This window comes from Mus caroli, chromosome 19 (genome assembly GCF_900094665.2).
Source record: "Mus caroli chromosome 19, CAROLI_EIJ_v1.1, whole genome shotgun sequence".
NCBI classification, from domain to species: domain Eukaryota; kingdom Metazoa; phylum Chordata; class Mammalia; order Rodentia; family Muridae; genus Mus; species Mus caroli.
In genome coordinates this window covers 17,305,077-17,312,722 of record NC_034588.1, presented here as the reverse complement: position 1 = coordinate 17,312,722, position 7,646 = coordinate 17,305,077, and the positions used below count along the sequence as shown (strand labels likewise).

Below are 7,646 nucleotides of genomic sequence, written 5' to 3'. Positions count from 1 at the left end.
ATTACAAATGGGTGTATTTTTTTTCTCATAATTTGAAAGTAGTTTCTTGTCCTCAGGCCTGTAGTGAATTTTTCTTCTATATCACGGTATCTGTACAATTTACTGAGTCTTTAAAACAAAACAATCCCGCATTTACTTCACTTTGGGCAATGAAAAATTTAGTAATCATGCAAAAATTTTTCTTTAAATTAGATTCTTAGATTAAATGGCCAACCCTTCAAAATGTTTTGTGATAGCTCAATTACTAATAAATTTGACACCTTGCATTCAGCCTGCATCCCTTGCTTTATGTTATGCTATATCATGGAATCTCTTAGTTTCTTTGGATGAATGAAGATTTATTATTAAGCAACATGTAGAATAAAGACAATCACTTTTATCCTATTTTTTTCCCATTTGCTTTGCTTCTTTTTTTCAACATTTTTTTTAAAGCAGGTAAAGGGGTGTGGGGAAGGGAGATAGGATCACCAGTAACCTCATGATGTTTAATTTAATTTATGTTAAATATATTTCAATTAAAATTTCAATAGCTTTTACTTTGTTGGCAAGAATTAAAGCTTTTGATTTTGGCAAATATATTAATTATAACTATAATAGGGAGAAATGTATCCTCTGCATTGAAAGGAATAATTGAAAATATCAATCTACTTTTATACTGTTTAATGTATTCTATTTTTAAACATTTCTTTTAATCAATAAATTTGATATCAGGGCCAGTAGTCTGAATGTTATAAATAAAGTTGTTAACTGAGTAGTTACTGTTTCAATTTGAAAGTACCATATAACTTCTTCTCTCCCATGTTTAGCAGTATTGGAATTATGTACTCTTGTATAGTATTTGTAATATATTTATACATATATAATTATGCGTTTACATAAATATATATTGAAAACTTATAAGTCTGTAAAGTATGCAATTTTAGTCAATACTACAGTAATAAATGCTATATCAAACTAGAAATATTACTCACACTGATGACTTGAAAATAAAGTTGTTCTAGATAAATTACAGGTCCACATGTAGGAATTAATTGAATAAATGCACTTCCCTGTATGATGTCAAAGATTAGCAAAATATGTGTTAAACTCAGGGATTTAGATTTCGACAAATCTCAAAGAAAACTGTGACATATCAGAACAACGGTATTTGTAGGATAGACTGACTGATGAATGCCTAATAGATATACAGAAACATGCATGCATGCATACCTACATACATTTGACGTCAGACCTTTAAATAAACTTTCAAGATTATTACTCAGAAAAAAACAGAAAAAAATGACATATAATAAGTCAGTGTAACACTGATATATTAATTGTTTCAAAATAAATTGGAAATAGGCTACCTTGTAAGGAATTATAATTTCCAAAATTTCTATTTTTGGTATAAAGGAATCTAAGTGAAAGAAAAGTCTTTACAATTACTATAAACATAAATGTTTGAACCAATGATATGAAGTATATCTTCGAAAAGTTAATATATGTTCATTTATGAAATATTGGCTTAGTTTAATAATTTTTACAAGAATATAAGCTACTGTTTAATACAGTGTTTCAGAAAATTAGCTAGCATGAGTGCTGTCAAATTATCTACAGAACGAGAGACTGTATCAATATAATTCTTAGGAACTCTATTGATCAAATAAAATTATACAATTTTATTATATATTTATTTATTATGTGGACTAAACCTACCCCCTGCAATGAAGTTAATATCTTTTTATTAAATACATGCCTTGTGTTCTATATAATTAAATTAACTTCAATCTTTATTTGCTTTTGCTTCACAAACAAAATAAATTGATGGAAACACTTTAGTTAATTGTAATATATTTCAAGATTTGATTATAAAGCATAGGCTTGCATTATTCCTCCCTGTGGTTTTTAATGTTCTGGGTCTTAGGTAGTACAAAATGTCTTTCAAAAACACAGATTAATGACAAATATGCATTCCAGCAAATTCGGGGAATAAAAATGACTAAAAATAGAAGTAAAAACATTTCTAATTTCTTCATCCAGCCTACTATTGATTTAAAAGTGGAACTGGCATTGAGGGCGGGGCGTGTTGAAGATTTTACTAGCGTCCTAAAACCCAGACATGTGATGAACTCAATATAGAGAATAAACCAAATTTTACATCCTTAACCCCAAAGCAGTGAAGGAATAAGCTGGAGTAATGCTACTGTAGGATTTTGTTTAGCATTTTGTTTTTAAAAGAATTTTAAAAAAATCTATATTTGAGAAAATAAGACCATAAGAAGCTCACATGCTTTGAGCCTTAAAATGGATCATTTGACTTGTTCTTGTGGGAAAGTCCTTATCAATAACAGGTGTGGCTTAACCACATCCCGTTAAAGGGCAAAGATGTTCATTAATAAAGAAAGGAAGATTCTAGAACTGTAAATCAACAGGGCCTCCTGGGGAGTTATATATTAGGCAGTAATTAAATAATAGTTCGTGTTGCTTTCTTTCACTGGGAATTACATCCTTTCCTCCTCTTCTCTGCTAAAGCAGAGACATCCATTACGGTGAGTAGCTACAACACTTGTCAGATCCAATCAACCCCACAGAGCTGAAGAACAACTGAAGTGTACTCTCTCAAAGCAGGGCTTCTTCTCCCCCCAAAGCCCACTGTCCTTTCACGTGCATGAAACAGTCAAAAGGGATCACATCACCTAATGAAGAAAAACAGAAGCATATGGTAGTGAGGGGGCCCAGCAGGAGATGGCTGGAATGCCAAAGCTTGCACATAAACAAAATATACGCAAACATGAGTGCTCATAGACTGTCGGCCACAGCTCCAGGAAATAATAAGCTTACAAAGGAAGACAGAGTGTACTGTGACTGCAGTTACCCTAGCAGTCCGTATTTTTAGCTTAATGTTTTATTGCTCTATAAAGTGGTACACCAGGGCAGGCTAGGCTCGGATAATTAATTATGTATAAGCAGTAACAAAGTTCGACTATGCTGTATAATTTTGATCTACGTATTCTTCACAGTACGCCTTGCTCATCCCCTCTGCACTCTTCCACCTGGCAGCTGAGTTGCAAACTGAAAGTGACGTTGATGCTGCCTGCCTTTTTTCCATCCCATCGCCGTGCAAGGATGGATACTGGACGAAGTTCTTCAATTCACTCTGCCATTCAACAGAGACGTAAGCACACATATTTCCAGAGGTGTAGCGATGAACATTTTAGCTGTGCATTGACACATCTTTCCTAATCGTTTCTCCCAAATTTCTCTGTGCCAAGTTAATGATCTTAATCAAAACCCTTTCTTCTCAAAACGGCTCTGAAGCAGAGATGTGGCCGTCCTGCTACCCTGGTCATTTGGCAGTGGAAAACCATTTTGCCCACTTTGGACCTGCTTGGTTTTGTATTGGGACAACTCTAATATCACCATTCTGTATCTAAGCTGTCTAACTTTCCTTCAAAAATGTTTTGTTGTGAATATTTTAGTATTGTTTTATTGCTATTTATTTAGCATTATAATATTATATAGTATGTAATATAATCAATTTAACCATATAATATATAATATATTATATATTACATAATATAATGAATTAGTTTATTATATTGATAAAATTGGGGAGTTTGTAAAGTCAGGAATCATAGAAAGATCATATGTAGACTGAAAACATAACTTCATCTATTTTATATTCTAATATTGCCAACAGACTTTATTTCCTGAAAATGTTATTCAACATTTCAGGGTCTCCTGTTAGTGGCTGTATTGAGGAAAAGGAAAAAAAATAAATAGAAGATGTTTTCTTTGAGTTTTAACGTCAAATATTTTAAATAATCATATTACTAGTTTAAATAAATATTTTCTTACCTTTAACCATGTATCTTCAATGGCCAATTTTAGCCAAAGAAAACGTATCTGTTCCTTTATCGCTCTTGTAATTAATATGAAAACAGGGAAGATGGTTTAGTTCTTTTAAAAAAATCTTTTATTAAAAGGTAGCATGGAACTACATTTTTGCCTGAGATGTATTCTGTCTGAAATGAAGGATGGATCAATTAAGAGACAAAGGGTTGGGAGGATATCGTTTCTTACATTGATCTGTTTGCTTCATTATTTTAATAAAGATGAATAATTGACAACTATGATCAGTTTGTCCCCTTTTAAAGTTTTCTAAAGCCACATTGCTAATTAACCTTTAACACAGCTATAATTTTAGGGTTAACTCTGTCACTGAGCTAAACAACTAGCCTTAAGGTTATAGCAGCACATGGTTAACACCCCCAAAGATCATATTTTTAGGACTCATTTTCTTCTCTCTTTCAATTCCATCCTCAAATTTCTCTTTTAGTAAGTGAGGAGATCTGAAAATACACAAAGTTCAGCTGGAATGAACAAAGACTTTTAAATTGTCATAGATGGATCAAAATGCCAGCAGATCTCAGCTAGGTGGCTTTTTCCTGGGTCTGGACAGGGCCTTTGGGAAAGTTTTAAGTTCCCCTACATACAGCCACTCCTCAACACATTGCTTCTCTATGGGCAAATATGAAGATGATTGAAATGTTGCTTATAAACATTTCTGCCTTTCAGGTGGTTAAAACAACCCCTCTTGGCCATTTGAGTCTCAAATGTCCTTTTAACTACTTCAGCAGCAGCACTGGGGAGGCAGGTTACAGACATGCTTTGAGTCTATACGAAACGCCTTTGATTCCAGTGTAGTTAGGTTTGTAATTTATGATAAAGGAAGTTGATCCATAGGCTCTTGGCCAGAGATTTGTGGGGACATCTGTACTATATAATTCCTGGAATAATTTTGAAAGATTAAAAGTATAGCTATTTGCACAATTCATATGACCATTTTAAAATTCTGCTTTGGTAAGAATTTACTGGACAAGTCAGTAGTGTGAAGGAGAGATTAAGAATTTTGGAGCACCATGTGGGCTGAGTGCTCACTTCTATTCTAACATGCAATAAAATCTCCACAAATAAAATAATGGAGACATCACCTCCTCACAATGCCGATTATGTCCACAAATAGTATCAATTCCTTAAAATTTTTATGACTGAATATTTGCCTATTGAACAACCACCATATCATTAAATTTTCATAAAAATGCTTGTTTACAGCACTAAGGGTCTTGAATTAGAACTGAGTTACTAAGCACTGTTTCCTAAACATGCACATTTTTCTTTTTAATTGTAGTTGAATTTATTTGGGGATTCAAGTGTAGATATTATAAAATATTTTAATATTTGGAAGTATATTGACAACAAACAATTATTACTTTAGAGGTGAATAATGTGACTATAAACTTACATGTTTCATGTCATCTAAAATATTAATGCAAATAAAATCTGTCCTTATTCTTATATTACTAAAATTGTACTGTATCCACGAGAATTTAAAAACACCAAATCTCTTCATATTTTATTTGGGCGCATGAAAATAACATCCATCTACAGACAAGGGGCAGAATTCACGTGAACACATTTTAAACATTCCACAAAGTTCAAGACTTTGTTAATGACCAAGAAGTAACTTCTCATACTCTTTTTTAGATAGAAGTTTTTCCTTAAAATTAAAATCACGTTAGAGTGTGTCACAGGGCAGATGTATGACCTAGAACATACAAGTCCTTGTCAAATCTTTGAATGAAACCCTGTACAAATGGAATGGATGCAACCCTAGGTATATTATTGTGCTTCTTATTTGTTTTGATTTATTCTCAGTAGTAAATCAGATGTGTGATGAAAAATCAAAGAATTTGTGTGTAGAAATCAGGAGACAATGTTTGTCAGATTAGGAATTGATGAGTGTGTAGGCATGCTGCCTTGCTCAAGCACCTCATACAATAGTGATGCTACTCGAACAATAACTAGAACCCCAACTGAAATATTTTTACACAGGAGAAAAAAAAATAAACAAGATACTCAGTGTCATCTCACGTCATTATCATTTCTCAGGTTTCTACATGTTCGCCACACTTGCCCTTCCATGTCCTTTTTATTGCATATTAAATAAACTTTGTTATTGAAAGTTTATGCCAAGGCTTTAGTATCTAGAGTATGGTGACACAAATGTAATTAACCTTGTGGATCAGATGTCCATAAATAAGTTGAATCAACATAGTAATCTATCTCCCTGCAGAAAATGTTTGAATATGGAAACGGAATAAAGACATTGCATTTCACTAGTGATGTTATCAACAAATATTTTTACACCAAGGTGTCAAAGGGGGCAGTATTAGATGCATACAACTACAAAGAACACAACACCATGTGGGATTAGGAAGTATATGTGACATGATATTTTACTTTATATTTTAGCAATAGTGTCAAAACATTTGGGGCTTCATTTATTTTTAAACCTAGGTGTTTTAGCAGTGACATATTTGCAAAGCTCCAAATATCAGCTCCCAAAAGATTTGCTTTTTATATTCTTTCTAACAGCATACATTATGTGGCTAATTGACAGATATTTCAATTAGGCAACTCTGAGTTAAATATTATTTGGATGGAGTAGCTCTAAGGACTGACAGTTTGGCACTGCATCCTGAAGGGCTTGGCATGCTGTTCTCAAAACAAACAAAATCACCCACTACATCAATGGTAACAATACTATCTGAAGAGGAAGGGTCTGCTACAATTTATTCTTTGTATGGATTTTGGTTTCATACTCATACTTTTTTCCTTTGACAGGTAAATGGCTGAAGATAGAAGACAGAAGACGATAGTTTTTACATCCAGCCCAAGAGGATTTGACTATTCCATTGAGCAGGCTCGGGTCAGCTAAGTCCTTCTCTTCAAAGCATCATGGGTGTCTCTGAGCATCATTGCAAGCTAGTCCTGGCAGTAAGCCAGGCTTCAAAAGCCTTTCACCACAGCTACTGACTCACTAATGGGCAGCTGCAGGCTTTCTGATTCTCCTTTCGTTTCATGTGTTCATTTGACATAAATTTAATTAAACCAAATCTGGTGTTAAAGCAAGATGAGATAAAAGTGATATGTTTCAAATTAAAGAACTGTGAACGATACAGGAAATGGAACTATGCCTTTTTAAAAAAAAATCTGTTTCTGTAAAATAATGTCAATTTCTGTAAGCTTACTACTTAAAATTGACAAAAAAGATTTTTTTAAAAGGTATGAATTATTAAGAATAATGTGTAACCAGGGTTTGATGAAGGTCTTGGCCCCATATTCTCTGTAGTCAAACCCTTCATTGAATTCTTACTTTTCTTTCATTCTTACATGTCAGGTAGGTACCAATTCACAGGGTATAACCAAGTGTGTCCCTGCACTGGCTATATAGGGTATATTTGCTGGACAGCTCCTAATCACTGAATAGCAGGAAAAAAAGGAAAAGGCTGTATTTTAAATATACAAAAATCATCATTTTTTCAGAGGTCTCTTGGTTTCTACTTAAGGCTAATGAGGCAATTGTAGGAGTCAGAAAAGGCTATATTCCTTTTTAAAAAAAATATAAAAAGGAGAATGATGCTTTAGAAAACACTGGGAGTTTCTTTTAAAAAAAATCTGTGACCACTAAAGGAAATTTCAGACTACATGTAGACTACAGGAACTAAGAGAGCCTTGCCATCTTCCTATTGGTGCACACACCAATATTCTGTCATTGAAATGCTATTGCCTCCAGAAGCACATTTCCCCACCCCTGGGGAAAT

The 7,646-nt window shown here is 33.4% G+C and overlaps 1 long non-coding RNA gene across 1 annotated transcript; it reads left to right on the top strand.

Moving 5' to 3' along the window:
• The first annotated feature begins 2,783 nt into the window (after positions 1-2,783).
• Positions 2,784-7,316, top strand: LOC110285305. Its single transcript, XR_002377047.1, has 2 exons — positions 2,784-3,154; positions 6,667-7,316. It is a non-coding gene; the product is annotated as an uncharacterized LOC110285305 (long non-coding RNA).
• Positions 7,317-7,646: the final 330 nt, after the last annotated feature.